Below are 18,599 nucleotides of genomic sequence, written 5' to 3' on the forward strand. Positions count from 1 at the left end.
GCTCCATTTCGGCCTGTCTGGTGCCCCTCCCACCTCAGCACCTGCGTCCGGAGCAGGTTTCCTCCGCCAGAAGGCTGGGCGCTTCCACCTCCTGGCTCGGCTGGGAACTCCTTCCCTGCCAGAGGGGACAAAAGGACCGCTCTGCTCCTGGGGAAGATGGCAGCTGCCTCCCTCAGGCTCTGGGGCCACCTGCAGAGCCTTCTTCCTCAACATCCTCAGGAGCCTGGCCAGAATGGAACCGAGCGGGGAGCAGGCGTGAGTCTGGGCTCAAGGCAGCCTCTCACTAACCAGCCTTTTTGTCCCTCCCCATCCCTCTCCCTGCCAGAGCAACTCCTCCTCCCCACACAGAGGTGCAGGGAGTGCAATCTACACACACTGCCAGGAGTTCATTGCATCATCTGCTCCCAACGTTCTCCCTCGTCATCCCTGGTGCAGCAATACCCTCAAGGGGAGTCTCCTCCTTTTCCAGCACTGGGGTCAGTCACAAAGACCACCTGTCACTTTGGACAAGCAGCTCCCTCCTGCTGTCCCAGGCCACACTCCCAACCCAGATAGAGAAGGAACAGAATCCAGGAGTCCAGACTTCTCCTGGGAAACCATTCCCCACATCAAAGTCCCTAGGCATAGCAAGCCCAGGGTTTGAGGAAGCGGGACTGTTCTTAATGTTTCCTCTGAATATTAAGGGGGTGCCTCAGTTTCTCCTATGCAGTTCTTAAGTATCTACGTGGTGGGAGAAGAGTGTAAGATCGTTGCAGAGCCCTAGAGGGCAGCTGTGTGCAGCGGTCTGGACACAGAGAATGGCCGACATCCTGTTTCCTGGCAACTGATGGCCTGGCCCTTCCCCCCTGCAAGGTCAGAGCTAAAGGGTTGGAGAACAAAGGAATCAGGTGACCTCCTGACCTGGGAAAGGGACAAAGCCCAGAGGAGGAGGGGCTGGATAGAGTTTCAGTTTGGGGCTGGCTGGGGACATGGAGTGAAGGGCAGACGGGGTTGTCTGGCTCACTGACCCCCAAAATAGACCCAGCTGAGGGGTCCTGTTCTCTGCACCTACAAGCTCTGATTTAGACAATGTTCCTCTCATCTAATAAACCTTCTGCTTTACTGGCTGGCTGAGAGTCACGTCTGACTGAGAAGTTGGGGTGCAGGACCCTCTGGCTTCCAGAGGGCCCCGCTTGGGCAGACTCGTTGTGGGAAGCACACGGAGGGGCAGAGGAGGCTGAATGCTCCGAGGTCAGACCCAGGAAGGTGGAAGCTGTGTGAGCTGTGTGTCCTGAAGACAGTCTGCTCACAGAAAGGAGACTTCCCCACAGTCCTGACTGGCTTCATAGGGAGTAGTTCCAGAGCATCGCCCAAGGACTCCGTGACACAGGGTCCCCTTGTTTCCCATTGATTTCCATGCTCAGCAGTTCACAGGGTCTGGCCCAATTCAGAGACTCTCAGCCTTGGGAACAGTCTCCCACAAGGGAAGGGCTGGCAGCCCCATTGCTGGGACCTTTGCAAACACACTGGAGATGGCTCTGGAGAGACTCCTGGGGTCGGTTTGCAAACCCAATCTCCTCTGGGAGAAGCCCCTCCATGGACTGAGAGCAAGGGGCTCCTGGGGTCGGTTTGCAAATCCGGTCTCCTTTCGGAGAGATTCTCTCCCCTCTTTCTGCCTCTCCGCAGATAGACGGGGGACGCCACAGAGGAATCCTAATGCCACTCACTTGCTCTAGGTGATGGAGCGATGAAGGGCGGATATTCAGGGTTGCCAGCTGTCGCTCGCCCTCCTCCTCATTCTCCAAGCTCAACGCAGGCTGGAAAGGGTGGTGACCGGAGGAGTTACCCTGCCCAGCAAGCAGGTAGGGTGATCACACTGGGTGATCGACTGGCTGTGAAAACAAGAGTCTGTCTTATTGCCAAGGGACGGACTAACTCAGACAGCAGCAGGAGGTGCAAAACACTGCCCTAGTGCCGTGGGGGACAGCGCCTCCGAGCTCCTGACATCCGAGCACTTTACACACCTTCCTGGAGCCTGCTGCTCTTAACAATTTCAAAATAATAAAATACAAATAAAATAGAATATTCTTCTATTATCTCATTATCTGATTTGAGTAAACATGATAGGACACCTCTTATTATGCCCTGCTACGAGTGACACTCTCCAATGGATCCCCATCCTCTCCCCACCTTGAGGTAGGTAGGAGCGGATTGTTATCCCTACTTGAAAGAGGGAGAAGGTAAGGCTGAGAAAGGGGAATTGACTTGTCTTAGGTCACACAGCCAGTCAGTGGCAGAGTTGGGAATAGGACCGAAGATCCCTGACTTTCAGACTACCCTTCGGACCTTGAATTTCATACATTGAATGACCTGAATAAAGTGTTCTCAAATGACCAACCACAGTTCATAGTAATTATTCAGAAAGTATTTTAGGAGAACTAGAATGTTAGAGAGAATCATGAACTGCTCAGAGACAATTAATGCAGAGAAGCAGCAAAATTTGTCAACCATATGACTGGTTATAACTTATTTACTTGGTCTTAAAAGAGACCAACAAGGACCTGAGCCTCCTCCCTGTCAATAACGCCCTGCTCAGCCAATCAGGGTAGAGGGGCGGGAGGCTGCGGATTCTCACCAGAGAGCCCAAAGGATGGCCCCGGTCACCGGTGGGGATCACTGTCCGAGCACTATTTCAGTCCCACATTTCTGGGTGGACATCCCACAGTGGGAACTGCAGAGCACACACACACCCCCCCCGGGACACACACACACACACACACACAGACACCCCTCTCCTGGTGGTGGGAGGGGAACAGGGGAAAGGACAAAAGAAGTAAGAGATGAAGAGAAAGGAGGGAGGAATGGAGGGAAAGGTAAAACCACCCAAAGGACAAACCCTAATGTCCCCAGGGATTCTAAGGGAGAAAATCCTAGGTGTTTGGCTGAAAATTCTGCCATCTTCAACTAGTGTTTTCCATGCCTAGATTTCAGCTGGCACCGGATGAATCAGACTGAACAGGTTCCAAACCTCTCAGAGGTTCTTACCTTCCCAACAGGGAGGTCTGTTTTCTTGTAAAATCAGTAAAAGGAAAGGAGAAAACTTCAAAGAGGTTTCTCCTCGTGCTCACGTACGTGAACCCTAATACTCTCTCAGTCCTCAAAGAGAGACCTCGAGAAGGAGACTTGCTGAAGCAAAGCCACAGGGATCTCTGACGTTTCCCTGGACCTGCACCCCTGTCCTGCCTGGCTGATGTCAGCATCTCTCTGTGAGGTCACCACCTCCCCATCACCTTGGACCAATAGGCTGAGCTCCTGCAAAAGGCCTTTGTGATCTCACTGCCACACCCACCCCTCCCCTGCACAGCTAATGTCCTGCTGCTGGACAGACACTTTGGAGCTTTGAGCTACTTGTACCCTGTGGATCACGCCACTCCATGAGGGTTTATTCTAGGAAGCAAGCGGCTAGACAGTAAAACATCAGAGGCTGCTCCCAATGCTACACTCAGTTTTTCAGAAATTAGGAGACTGTATGCCCAGAAAAGACCATTACAGTATCTCATCTGACCCCCTGCATATCACAGGCCTCCTGTAGACCACAATAGCTCCTGTCGGGGCAAACACATTCCAGAAAGGCATCTAGTCTTCATTAAATGACATCAAGAGATGGAGAATCCACCACTTTCCTTGGTAGCTAGTTCCTGTGGTGAATCATCCTCACTGTTGAATATTTGTTCCTTATTTGAAATATGAATTTCTCTCTTTTCTCCTTCCAGCCATTGGGTCTTGTGATGCCGTGCTCTGCTAGATTAACGAGCCCCTTCATACCCAATATTTTCTCTCCATTAAGGCACTTCAACACTTCAGTGAAGTCACCTGTCAATCTTCTTTCAATAAGCTAAACAGGCTGAGCTCTTTCAATAGCTCACCAGAAGGCATTTTTCTCCAGCCCTCAGAACATTTGGTGGCTCTTTGCTGCCCCAGCTCCAATGTCTCAACATCTTTTTCAAATGAGAACACCAAAACCGTATTCCAGGGTATGTCTACACTACGAAATGAGGTCGAATTTATAGAAGTTGGTTTTGTAGAAAGCGTTTTTATACAGTTGATTGTGTGTGTCCCCACACAAATGCTCTAAGTGCATGTAGTCGGCGGAGAGTGTCCACAGTAGCGAGGCAACCGTCCACTTCCGGAGCGTTGCACTCTGGGTAGCTATCCCACAGTTCCCGCAGTCTCCGCTGCCCATTTGAATTCTGGGTAGAAATCCCAGTGCCTGATGGGGCTAAAACATTGTGGCGGGTGGTTCTGGGTACATATCGTCAGGCCCCCCTTCCCTCCCTCCTTCCATGAAAGCAAGGGCAGACAATCGTTTTGCACCTTTTTTGTTGAGTTACCTGTGCAGACGCCGTATCACAGCAAGCATGGAGCCCGCTCAGCTAACCTTCACCGTATGTCTCCTGGGTGCTGGTAGACGCGGTACTGCATTGCTACACAGCAGCAGTATATTACCTTTTGGCAGCAGACAGTGCAGTATGACTGATAGCCGTCGTCGACGTAGTCCTGGGTGCTCTTTTAACCAACCTCAATGAGGTCAGGGGCGCCTGGGCAAACATGGGAGTGACTCAGCCAGGTCATTTCCCTTTTAAGTTTCGTCTCATGGCGAGTCAGTCCTACCGGCAGTGCAGTGTCTTTTAATCAGCAGCCAGCAGATGATGGCCAGCAGTCATACTCCACCATCTTCTGCCGAGCACCCAGGAGATGATGATGGCTAGCGGTCGTACTGCACACTCTGCTGCCAGCAAGATGTATAAAGATAGATGAAGTGGCTCAAAACAAGAAATAGACCAGATTTGTTTTGTATTCATTTTCTCCTCCCTCCCTCCGTGAAAACAACGGCCTCCTAAACCCAGTTTTGAGTTCTATCCTTGAGGGGGCCATTCTGTTTCTCGGAAAGCCACCCCCTTTGTTGATTTTAATTCCCTGTAAACCAAACCCGTAAGCCATGTTGTCAGTCGCCCCTCCCTCCGTCTGAGCAACAGCAGACAATCGTTCCGCGCCTTTTTTCTGTGCAGACGCCATATCACGGCAAGCATGGATCCCGCGCAGATCACTTTAGCAGTTAGGAGCACATTAAACACCACATGCATTATCCAGTAGTATACGCAGCACCAGAACCTGGCAAAGCGAAACCAGGCAAGTAAGCGACGTCAGCGCGGTGAACAGAGCAATGAGGACATGGACACAGACTTCTCTCAAAGCACGGGCCCTGGCAATGTGGGCATCATGGTGTTAATGGGGCAGGTTCATGCCGTGGAACGCCGATTCTGGGCTCAGGAAACAAGCACAGACTGGTGGGACCACATAATGTTGCAGCTCTGGGACGATTCCCAGTGGCTGCGAAACTTCTGCATGCATAAGGGCACTTTCATGGAACTTTGTGACTTGCTTTCCCTTGCCCTGAGGTGCACGAATACCAAGATGAGAGGAGCCCTCACAGTTGAGAAGCGAGTGGCAATAGCCCTGTGGAAGCTTGCAACGCCAGACAGCTACCGGTCAGTCGGGAATCAATTTGGAGTGGGCAAATCTACTGTGGGGGCTGCTGTGATGCAAGTAGCCCACGCAATCAAAGATCTGCTGATATCAAGGGTAGTGACCCTGGGAAATGTGCAGGTCATAGTCGATGGCTTTGCTGCAATGGGATTCCCTGACTCTGGTACCTTAGAGACTAACCAATTTATTTGAGTATAAGCCTTCGTGAGCTACAGCCCACTTCATCGGATGAAGTGGGCTGTAGCTCACGAAGGCTTATGCTCAAATAAATTGGTTAGTCTCTAAGGTGCCACAAGTACTCCTTTTCTTTTTGTGAATACAGACTAACACGGCTGTTACTCTGAAACCTAACTCTGGTGGGGCCATAGATGGAACCCATATCCCTATCTTGGCACCGGAGCACCAAGCAGGCGAGTACATAACCAAAAGGGGTACTTTTCAGTATTGCTGCAAGCACTCGTGGCTCACAAGGGACGTTTCACCAACATCAACGTGGGATGGCCGGGAAAGGTACATGACGCTCGTATCTTCAGGAACTCTGGTCTGTTTCAAAAGCTGCAGGAAGGGACTTTATTCCCAGACCAGAAAATAATGTTGAAATGCCTATCGTTATCCTTGGGGACCCAGCCTACTCCTTAATGCCATGGCTCATGAAGCTGTACACAGGCAGCCTGGACAGTAGTCAGGAGCTGTTCAACTACAGGCTGAGCAAGTGCACAATGGTGGTAGAATGTGCTTTTGGACTTTTAAAAGCGCGCTGGTGCAGTTTACTGACTCGGTTAGACCTCAGCAAAACCAATATTCCCATTGTTATTACTGCTTGCTGTGCGCTCCACAATATCTGTGAGAGTAAGGGGGAGACGTTTATGGCGGGGTGGGAGGTTCAGGCAAATTGCCTGGTTGCTGGTAACGCACAGCCAGACACCAGGGCGGTTAGAAGAGCACAGGAGGGCGCGGTGCGCATCAGAGAAGCTTTGAAAACCAGTTGCATGATTGGCCTGGCTACCGTGTGACAGTTCTGTTTGTTTCTCCTTGATGAAACCCCCCGCCCCTTGGTTCACTTTACTTCCCTGTAAGATAACCACCCTCCCCTCCTCCCTTTGATCACCGCTTGCACAGGCAATAAAGACATTGTTGCTTCACATTCATGCATTCTTTATTCATTCATCACACAAATAGGGGGATAACTGCCAAGGTAGCCCAGAAGGGGTGGTGGAGGAGAGAAGCACCAGGAGGGGTGGTGGAGGAGGGAAGGACAAGGCCACACAGCACTTTAAAAGTTTAAAACTTTGAAACTTATTGAATGCCAGCCTTCTGTTGCTTGGGCAATCCTGTGGGGTGGAGTGGCTGGGTGGCCGGAGGTCCCCCACCGCGTTCTTGGGCATCTGGGTGTGGAGACTATGGAACTTGGGGAGGAGGGTGGTTGGTTACACAGGAGCTGTAGCGGCAGTCTGTGCTCCTGCTGCCTTTCCTGCAGTGTGGGAGGACAGCATGAGCTCGGAGAACATTTCATCGCGAGTACATTTTTTTCGACTTCTAATCTTCGCTAGCCTCTGGGAAGGAGAAGATCCTGTGATCCTTGAAACACATGCAGCTGGTGGAGAAAAAAAAAGGGACAGTGGTATTTAAAAAGACACATTTTATAGAACAATGGGTACACTCTTTCAGGGTAAACCTTACTGTTAACATTACATACATAGCACATGTGCTTTCGTTACAAGGTCGCATTTTGCCTCCCCCCACCGCGTGGCTAACAGTGGGGAACATTTCTGTTCAGCCACAGGCAAACAGCCCAGCAGGAATGGGCACCTCTGAATGTCCCCTTAAGAAAAGCACCCTATTTCAACCAGGTGATCATGAATGAGATCACTCTTCTGAGGATAACACAGAGAGATAAAGAACGGATGTTGTTTGAACGCCAGCAAACATACACTGCAATGCTTTGTTCTCCAATGATTCCCGAGTACGTGCTACTGGCCTGGAGTGGTAAAGTGTCCTACCATGGTGGATGGAATAAGGCTGCCCTCCCCAGAAACCTTTTGCAAAAGCTTTGGGAGTACATCCAGGAGAGCCGCGAATGCCAGGGCAAATTTTTCATTCAACATGCTTGCTTTTAAACCATGTATAGTATTTTAAAAGGTACACTCACCAGAGGTCCCTTCTCTGCCTGGTAGGTCCGGGAGGCAGCCTTGGGTGGGTTTGGGGGGTACTAGGTCCAGGTCCAGGGTGAGAAACAGTTCCTGGCTGTCGGGAAAACTGGCTTCTCCGCTTGCTTGCTGTGAGCTATTTACAACCTCATCATCATCATCTTCATCCCCAAAACCTGCCTCCGTGTTGCCTTCATCTCCATTGAAGGAGTCAAACAACACGGCTGGGGTAGTGGTGGCTGAACCCCCTAAAATGGCATGCAGCTCATCATAGAAGCAGCATGTTTTGGGCTCTGACCCGGAGCGGCCGTTTGCCTCTCTGGTTTTCTGGTAGGCTTGCCTCAGCTCCTTAAGTTTCACGAGGCACTGCTTCGGGTCCCTCTTATGGCCTCTGTCCTTCATGCCCTGGGAGATTTTGAAAAATGTTTTGGCATTTCGAAAACTGGAACGTAGTTCTGATAGCATTGATTCCTCTCCTCATACAGTGATCAGATCCCGTACCTCCCATTCGGTCCATGCTGGAGCTCTTCTGCGATTCTGGGACTCCATCATGGTCACCTCTCCTGATGAGCTCTGCATGGTCACCTCTGCTGATGAGCTCTGCATGGTCACCTGCAGCTTGCCACGCTGGCCAAACAGGAAACTGAAATTCAAAACTTCGCGGGCCTTTTCCTGTCTACCTGGCCAGTGCATCTGAGTTGAGAGTGCTGTCCAGAATGGTCACAATGGAGCACTCTGGGATACCTCACGGAGGCCAATACTGTCTAATTGTGTCCACAGTACCCCAAATTTGACCCAGCAAGGCCGATTTCAGCGCTAATCCCCTTGTCGGGGGTGGAGTAAGGAAATCGATTTTAAGAGCCCTTTAAGTTGAAAAAAAGGGCTTCGTCGTGTGGACAGGTGCAGGGTTAAATCGATTTAACGCTGCTAAATTCGATCTCAACTCCTAGTGTAGACCAGGGCTTACTGATGCTGTGTCACCTCCCTATCCTGCTCACGGCTCTGCTCCTACGTCTAATGATGCCTTTAGCCTGTTCACCACAGCATCACACTGGAAGCTCATGTTGACGGGCTTCTCCACTATGGCCCCGAAAACCCTTTCAGAGTCAGTGCTTTCCTGGACACACTTCCCCATTCTGGAGGTGTGACCGGCATGCCTTGTTGCTAGCTATAGGACCTTGCATTTGGCTCTGGTCAAATTTCTTTGCTTTGTATGGGTCCAGTTTATCAAATGAGCCAGATCCCTCTGTATCATTGCCCTCTCCTCATCAGTAATTACCACTCTGTCAGTATTTTGTCACCCAGCAGTCTTCTCAGCAGGGATTGTATGTTTGCTCCCAAATCACTGATAAAAATTATTTTAAAAAATTAGTCCTTGAGAGCTTCTTCAGAGCCTTAGTACCCAGGACCTGCTCCCAACAGCACAGTGAGAAAAGGCCGTCCAGCCCTGCTGGTACATAGGAGAGAAGCACAGAACAAACACACCTTTCAGACCTGTGTTGTCCATTGGCTCTGAAAAACATGTGTGGGTCAGCAGCTTACAAATGCACTACAGGCCTGTAGTGTAGACAGGTCCCAACGGTCTCTCGGTTTCCCACCCTCTAAAATGGGGAGAACCAACAAAACCTTGATTAGCTCTATTTGATAGTTGGGGAAACCGAGGCACCCAGCAGTGAAGAGACTCACTCGTAAGCCCATATGCAGGAACAGAAAACGGCAGGTCTTCTGATAGCCAGTCCTGGGACCTAGCCCCGCTTATCCTGGCCTCGCTATGCTAACTTTGGTCACAGTTTCCTTGTCTTTTTCTCCATGTCCCTTAACCCCACGTCACTGCACAAGAAAGATTTTCTGTTAGCCAGCTGGCTCTAATGCACGTGGATGTCATTTCAAAAGACGTGGTCTTGCTCAGTCCCATGTTATGGTTGGCGGAAGGAACCACTTGGTGACATTCTAGGGCCTGAGTTATACAAGCCAAAGGATTTCCCCTTCCATTGTGTCATCAGTAACTTTGAGAGGAAGAAGTTACTGTTAGCCCACAGGTTTCCAGTTTCAACCTGACCAAGGGTGACATGGCCAGGAAAGGGGTTGGAGCTCAACTGCACCTAGCCCAGGTTATGCAACTCCCTAGGGTAAAGGGAATAAGTGTGGGGGTCACGTGACAAGAAGCAGTATATGACTCGGACCCAGGCCTCCTTAGAGATATAAGGGCAGCCTGTGCTAAGCCAGGAGAGAGACCCCAAGGGGCACAAGCATGGGAGGGGCTTGGATAGTCCTTGCAAGGTCAGGGACAAGCCGGGTAGGGGACAGGCTGAGCACTTATGACAAGACCCTAGGAGGGAACGACATGGTCGTTCAGGTGACGGGGCAGACAGTCTTCTTGGGTTAGGCTTCCAGGGCCAGACACCCACAGGTGAAGGTGATTGTCAGGGCTCCTGGTCTTCTTCCCCAGGGTAGATTTGATAGGGGAGAAGACTGATGCCGTAAGGGGGAAATGAGTTAACTCCTAGGTCACCCAGTGACTTTGTATCATGAATGCATAACCGGAAGGAACCAATAGAAACATAGACTGCCCACAGAGGGACAATGGAATGTCCCATGGAGGGAAGAGGCTCTCCCCGCCATTTCTTAACCTCGAGGGCTGTTCTCATGATCCCTTTCCTCCTTGGCTCTTTTGAAAGCAAGGTGCTCCTTGTTCCTCACTGCCCCTATCTCCAAAAGCTACTACATGGTTCTCCTCATTCTGGCCCACTGCTGGACACCTGTAGCACGCGCATTCCCAGGCAGCAGGCTTGACACAGCAGGTCTGGAAGTGTCTTCCAATGGAATGAAATAGAGGATATTTTCATTATATTGCCATGGGGGGAGGAAGAAAGAATAACCCACCTTGCTTTCTGTCTGGCCACAAGGCCATGATTTCCAACTTTATGGAATGGGTCGATATCACTCATAAAGTCTCAAGTACGCTCCATCTCATTTCTGCCCTTGGAGGATTCACACACGCACACCCTATGCAGGTGTGTGAGTAACATTGGTATTGATTAAAAGTAAAATCAAAGAAATTAAGAGGCTGGATCTGGGTGATGCAGGGTAGGCTCAAGTCGTCTTTTGGGGACTTTTACCAGTACTGACTCTCACTTTATTTCATGCTCCATCAAAAACTTCCAAACATCACCTTCCGGGAGCAGAACAAAATCAGGACCCAAAGTAATATACTTTTGGTTACAATGCAGCGTTCTGCAGCCAGCAAAGTGGATTCTCACCAACCCTCCTCCCGAATCCAGCAACAGACGCAGGGCGAAAAGGACGACACAGGGCGAAAAGAATGCCTGCTGCATGAAGCGTCATGTAAAGTCGCCCTCCAAGGAGTTATAGAGAAGCCAGGATAAAAAAGGATTCAAAATTCACATTGTCACTGCTTGATGAGATAATAATTCGCTACCCAAAATATGCATCTGCAGCATTACAGCCACGTCTCCAAGATAACAAAAAGCTCGCCTTGGCAAAATACGCCCTCAGGCCTGCTAGGCCTGTTAGCCATTAACAGTATGAAAAGCTGTATCTTCAAGGTTTTTTCCCCTCTGTGTGGACTTGTGATGGGGAATACAAACCCCACAATTGGGAAGAAGGGGTTAAGGAGCTGCTCTGGCCTCAGCCAGCCCAGCTCCATCACACCTGCACGGGTGCACAGACTGGACAAGGACTTGTGGGCAGACCAGGCAAGAGGAAGGACCTCTACCTTGAAGGCCCTGAAGGAAGGCAGGATCTATCCCTCAGCAACTGCCTGAGGGAAGGGATGACCTGCTCCTGTTGCACCAGGGTTTAGTGTTCTGTCCCATCCACGAGGCAGCCACTGCAGAGGACCCAGCCACCCACCCCTCCTCCCCCCGCACTCCCTGAGCTGTCTCATGCCCTGGCAGAGTGTCCTTACCTCCCCGACCCTGGCTGTGTTCCTGTAGACCAGAAGCCTGCTGTCCTGGTGCCAGTCCCAGCACCACAGGTCTTCAGCCTCATGGATGGTCAGCCCCGGGAAAGAGACACACACCCACATTTGTCATTCTGGTTGCAGTGCTTGTGTCCTTCCAATCCCATTGGTGGCTGCACAGTGGGCAGAATCCTCGCTGCGTGCCTGGTCCAACAGAATTGCAAGGGGCGGTGAAGAACGGAGATACAGAGAGACTCAACCTCCAGACGGGGTCAGTCTGAGAGAAACTGGCTGGGGTCCCAGGCTCAATCTTCTATGGGGTGCCTTTTCCCAGCTGGGTTCCTTACCCCTCTGGTGCAGCAGCATCTGGTAGAGCCGGTAAACTCCCTCCTGGCCTGCCGGCTCATGTCCTTGGCTGGATCACTGATGAACAGAGCCAGCTCTGCCACATGGTGACCCATCCTGGGGAATTCTGCTGCGTTCTAATGGAAGGGAGAGGGAGAGGGGACTCCATCAGCATTTTCCTGTCAGCTCCGAGTCCCCACTGGGCCAGGACTCTCCTTCTCCTCAGCCCCTCTGCAGGAGATGCTAGAGGATAGAAGCTAGAGCTACACCCTTAATTTCCTCTGCTCCCAAGGGAGCCTGGAGCACAGGGATGTGGGCAGGGCCCTCCATGAGGACTTGCTTCCCCAGCTGCTCCAGGATGACACGAAGGCATGAGCCTGGAGCATGGTCCCCTTAAAAGCCCAGAGTCACCACTTAACCAGGACAAGAAGAACTTGACTCAAGCCAAGCTCATTCTCTGCTCTCACTCTGCCTCCCCAAGAGGAACACTCCTAACCCACAGCCCCTGCAGCACCAGATCCTACAGCCAGTTGGAGCCAGCCCACCTATGCCTGGAGTCAGGAAACTGGGGTCACAGGTCACTTACATCTAACTCAGGGAGGGTGATGGTGAATCTGAGGAGGGCCGTGCTGCTCCTAATAGCCCTGGCTCACTCCTGCGACACCCTGGACATGATCCAGTAGTTCATGGGCTGCGGGGAAAGGAGGCAGCTCGGGATCAATGGGCAGGTGCACGTATTGTGCAAATGAGACCCCCGCATCCCCAGAGGGCTGAGACATTGTGCACAAGGTGGAATATCTAATTCTTTGATCACAGGGCTTTAGAAAGGGATTGTTCCCCCAGGACTACGCTTGTATCCTGCAGGTCACAACTTGTCATTGTCTCTCTAGATTGGAAGAATGTCTGCTGTCCGGGCTGGTCCCATCCTCCCTAAACTCTCTCCCTGGCTCTCAAATCCTTGGTTGGGTGAAGGGACTGAGTGTGAGCACAATCCCCCCAGGAATCTCACGGTCCGTTGGAAAGAAGGGCTGATTCTCTGGGGTCCTCCTGTTTCTCTAGAAAGGAGCCCGTGACTCTTCTCTGAGGACCAGCTTCTGGATCTCATAGGAGGGGTTCAGACTCTCATTCCCCAAGCCAGCCAGGGGCCCTGTGGTTACTGAGCAACAGAACCAGGCAGAGCTCTGGCTTGAAGTCCCAGCGCCTTCCTTAGTCCATCAAGGAGGAAGGGCCTGACACTGCATTGCACTGACTGCCCTGACCAAGGACAGACCACTGGGGGCCCAGCTAGGAGGACACACTGGAGAATGGATCGAAGAGTTAAGGTAAAATTGCCCCCACCCCTCTCATCGGGCTCACCTCCAAGATGTCGTGGAGCCTGTCGGTGTCTGGGGACTCTACCAGCAGGTTCCCCAGCATGGCATCCATGAGGTTTGGCAAGACCCTATGCAGATCCTGCAAAGCAAGGGAGAGCCATGGCTCAGAGCTAGGGAAACTGGGGCTACACCTGCCACAGGATGGGAAGAAGGGTTTCTGGAAAGCGCTGGTGAGACCCCCAAAACACATATCCTGGACTCTCTCATTCACATCCCACTGCAGGCAATTAGCCAGGATTCATGGCAGGATGACAGCAGGCTCTTCGATCCATGATTTCAGCATGATCTACCTGGAGGTGGGTGGTGTCCTCCTCCGTACCCAGGGTGAAGACAGCATGCGGAGCAGCTCGAAGGAGGTGGGTCTCTAGCTCTGGCTCCAGGGCAGTTGTCATGGGGCTGGCAAGAGAGAGGAGCTGGTATTAGACTGGGCAGTGCGGAGGTGGCACTGGCACCAACCCGGACGTGAAACTGCAGGGAAATAGACACGTTGATGAGAATGGAAACTGAAGACACCGAGCCAGGGAATGACAAGGCCAAGGTTTAGAAGACAGACAGTGGCAGGATAGGAATAGAGGCTGTTCCCTGGACCCTGCTGCCCCCTCCTGTATCTGATGCTGGGAGTGAGCCTCTCCCCAAAGACATTGCAAAGTAACTGGAGTGAAAAGAACAGCCCAGCCAGGAGAGTGTGAACCTTCCCAGCACCTCTGCCACAGGAGTCACCCTTGGGAGGTGCCGGTTCCTACGCAGTAGTGACCAATCTCAGAATTTCTCCCATCTCTTCTCCCCAATCTTCAGCCCCAGCAATCCCTGGCCTCAGCTGCCCCTCCAGCACCAACCATTCCCCATCCATTAGGCCGGGGTGACCCGTGCCCCTCCCATATCTCTGTCCTCCCTCCAGCAGCTGGGCGCCGTGTCTCACTCATCACAATAATCTCTACAACAGCCGCCTTCAATGTGTCCTGCTCTCTCTGCTGTGCCGCGAGACACGCAGGGTGGATGGCACGCAGGAACATGAGCTGCTGGGCCTCATCCTGCACCCACCAGGACTGGGGTTAGGGGAGAGAGAGCCAGTTAGCCAGGGATCTCCCTGCCCCACCCACACCTGCTGCAGGACTCAGGCCTGAATGGGGGGTAATCCAAATCACCCACGACTCCTACACAAGCAGGGTCAGGAACTGGGACAGTGCCTGTTGGGGGAGGAGACCCCGGCTGGTGTGTGACAAACACCCCAATCGTGGGGGGTCCCAGATGATGCAGAGAAAAGTCCCCGTTAGGGCTAGTGGATCATCAGAGACAAGACGCTCTGCATGGGGTCAGGGTGCAGGGAAGAGGGAGGACAATCTCAGTTCCAGCACAGCTGGGGAATGTTTCCACCTTTTCTTGGCCTTGGAACTGCTTTGGGTGTTCTTGACAGCAACCTCCTCCATGGCCACGTCCATCCATTCCTCCTCCTCGTCCTCTGAGTCCCTGGCGGTCCCTGCACCAGGGAGAGAAGGGGGGAGGGTAACTCCTCTTCCACTCGGAGGAAGGACAGGGGAATGGTGGGGCAATGTGCCCCCTCTCCACCTCTAGGACCCGGGGTGCATCAGGCCCCACACTCCCACCTCTCAGTGATGCCTTCAGACCACAACTCCTTCAGAGGCTCAAAGCAAAGAGAGCCCCCACAGACTGTCCTGGACTTCCTGCGTGGTGCTTCATCCGCCCCCACCTGGAGCATCAAGGACCAAAGTGGCAGCATCTAGTATCACTGGGATTATGTGGCTCAGGCCTGACACCTGGGATCGGATCCGCCCCCAGAGCACTGGTTGAGTGCCTGGGCCCAGGGTGGCTTCTCACAGTCCCCTCCTCACCCCTACCTGAGTCCAGCCTGGCTTCTCACCTGGAACAAAGCAGCAGCGTCCCTCCCTGAGTCCCAGGAGCTACTGCTGTCTCACGGGGAGCGGGCCGAGTTACTGGTGCTGGGACAGAGATCCTTCACCTTCTGCCCTGGGGAGGCTGGAATGTCCTCAGTGACCGGGCAGGGCGATGCCTCCTCCTCGGAATCAGGGCTGGGCTCCTGGGACCTGTGCTTCCCACACAACAAGCCCCAGAGTCATCCTGCCCGGCTCCCCTCCTAGGTTGGGTGCTGCCTGCCCAGCCCCATCATGGGACAGCTCCATTTCGGCCTCCCTGGTGCCTCTCCCACCTCAGCTCCTGCGCTGGGAGTGGGTTTCCTCTGCCAGAAGCCTGGGCGTTTCCACCTCCTGGCTCGGCCGGGAACTCGTTCCCCGCCACAGGGCACAAAGGGACCGCTCTGCTCCTGGGGAAGATGGCAGCTGCTTCCCTCAGCCTCTGGGGCCACCTGCAGAGCCTTCTTCCTCAACATCCTTAGGAGCCTGGCCATCCTGGAACCGAGGAGGGGGCATGCGTGAATCTGGGCTCAAGGCAGCCTCTCACTAACCTTTTTGTCCCTCCCCATCCCTGTCCCTGCCAGAGCAGCTCCTCCTCCCCCAACAGGGGTGTAGAGAGTGCAATCTACACACACTGCCAGGAGTTCATTGTATCATCTGCTCCCAACGTTCCCCTTCCTCATTCCTGGTGCTGCAATACCGGGGAGTCTCCTCCTTTTCCAGCACTGGGGTCAGTCACAAAGACCACCTGTCACTTTGGATGAGCAGCTCCCTCCTGCCGTCCCAGGCCACACTCCCCGTCCGGGCTACAGAAGGAACAGAATCCAGGAGTACAGACTCCTGGGAAACCGTTTCCCACGTCAAAGTCCCTAGGTTTAAAAAGCCCTGGGTCCCCTTGTTTCCCACTGATTTCCATGCTCAGAAGGTCACAGGGTCTGGCCCAGCTCAGAGAGTCTCAGCCTGGGGAACAGTCTCCCACAAGGGAAGGGCTGGGAGCCCCATTGCTGGGATCTTTCCAAACACAGCTGGAGACAGCTCTGGAGAAGCCACTCCCTGGACTGAGAACGAAGGACTCCTGGGGTCTGTTCGCAAATCCGATCTCCTTTCAGAGATGGCAGATGTTCAGGGTGGCCAGCTTTCGCTAGCCCTCCTCCACATTCTCCAAGCTCAAGGCAGGCTGGAAAGGGGGTTACCTGAGGAATTACCCTGCCAAGCCACCAGGCAGGGTGATGACACTGGGCGATCGACTGGCTGTGAAAACAAGAATCTGTCTTATTGCCAAGGGATGGAGTAACTCAGCCAGCAGCAGGGGGTGCAGAACACTGCCCTAGTGCCGGGGGGTGGGGGAAACTGCGCCTCCCAGCTCCTGACATCCCAGCACTTTACACACCTTCGTGGAGCCTGCTGCTCTTAGCAATTTCAAAATAAGAAAATACAAATAAAATAGAATATTTCAGCTCTTCGAGTAGGTCATAATCTGATCTGACTAAACGTGACAGGACACCTCATACTATGCACTGCTCTGAGTGACACGCTCCAATGGATCCCCATCTTCCCCCCACCGTGAGGTAGGTAGGAGGGGATTGTTATTCCTACTTGAAAGAGGGAGAAGCTAAGGCTGAGAAAGGAGAATTGACTTGTCTTTGCCACAGACTGGCTGTGTGACCTCAGTTGGGAATAGGACCCGCAAGCCCAGACTTTTAAACTAACCTACGGACCTTGAATTTCATACATTCAATAACCTGAATAAAGTGCTCTCAAATGAACAACCACAGTTCATAATATTATTCAGAAAGTATTTTAGGAGAAATAAAATGTTAGAGAGAATCATGAACTGCTCAGAGACAATTAATGCAGAAAAGCAGCAAAATTTGTCAACCATATGACTGGTTATGACTTATTTCCTTGATCTTAAAAGAGACCAACAAGGACCTGAGTCTCCTCCCTGTCAATAACGCCCTGCTCAGCCAATCAGGGTAGAGGGGCGGGAGGCTGCGGATTCTCACCAGAGAGCCCAAAGGATGGCCCCGGTCACCGGTGGGGATCACTGTCCGAGCACTATTTCAGTCCCACATTTTTGGGTGGACATCCCACAATGGGAGCTGCAGAGCACCCCCCCAGGACACACACACACACACACACACACACAAACAGACACCCCTCTCCTGGTGGTGGGAGGGGAACAGGGGAAAGGACAAAAGAAGTAAGAGATGAAGAGAAAGGAGGGAGGGATGGAGGGAAAGGTAAAACCACCCAAAGGACAAACCCTAATGTCCCCAGCGATTCTAACGGACAAAATCCTAGGTGTTTGGCTGAAAATTCTGCCATCTTCAACTAGTGTTTTCCATGCCTAGATTTCTGCTGGCACCAGATGCATCAGGCTGAACAGGTTCCAAACCTCTCAGAGGCTCTTACCCTCTCAACAGGGAGCTCTGTTTTCTCATAAAATCAGTAAAAGGAAAGGAGAAAACTTCAAAGAGTTTCCTCCTCGTGCTCACGTACGTGAACCCTAATACTCTCTCAGTCCTCAAAGAGACACCTTGAGAAGGAATCTTGCTGAAGCAAAGCCACAGGGATCTCTGACTTTTCCCTGGACATGCACCCCTGTCCTGCCTGGCTGATGTCAGCATCTCTCTGTGAGGTCACCACCTCCCCATCACCTTGGACCAATAGGCTGAGCTCCTGCAAAAGGCCTTTGTGATCTCACTGCCACACCCACCCCTCCCCTGCACAGCTAATGTCCTGCTGCTGGCCAGACACTTTGGAGGTTTGAGCTACTAGTACCCTGTGGATCATCCCACTCAATGAGGGCTAGACAGTAAAACATCAGAGGCTGCTCCCAATGCCGCACTCAGTTTTTCAGAAATTAGCAGACTGTATGGCCAGAAGAGGCCATTACAGTATCTCATCTGACCCCCTGCATATCACAGGCCTCCTGTAGACCACAATAGCTCCTGTCGGGGCAAACACATTCCAGAAAGGCATCTAGTCTTCATTAAATGACATCAAGAGATGGAGAATCCACCACTTTCCTTGGTAGCTAGTTCCTGTGGTGAATCATCCTCGCTGTTGAATATTTGTTCCTCATTTGAAATATGAATTTCTCTCTTTTCACCTTCCAGCCATTCGTTCTTGTGATGATGTGCTCTGCTAGATTAACGAGCCCGTTCATACCCAATATTTTCTCTCCATTAAGGCACTTCAGCACTTCAATCGCTCACTAGAAGGCATTTTTCTCCAGCCCTCAGAACATTTCGTGGCTCTTTGCTGCCCCAGCTCCAATCTCTCAACATCTTTTTCAAATGAGGACACCAAAACCGGATGCCGTATTCCAATCTCAGTCTCACTCATGCTTTGTCACCTCCCTATCCTACTCACCGCTCTGCTCCTACGTCTA

This window comes from Chelonia mydas, chromosome 3, assembly GCF_015237465.2.
Source record: "Chelonia mydas isolate rCheMyd1 chromosome 3, rCheMyd1.pri.v2, whole genome shotgun sequence".
In the NCBI taxonomy this organism is placed as follows: domain Eukaryota; kingdom Metazoa; phylum Chordata; order Testudines; family Cheloniidae; genus Chelonia; species Chelonia mydas.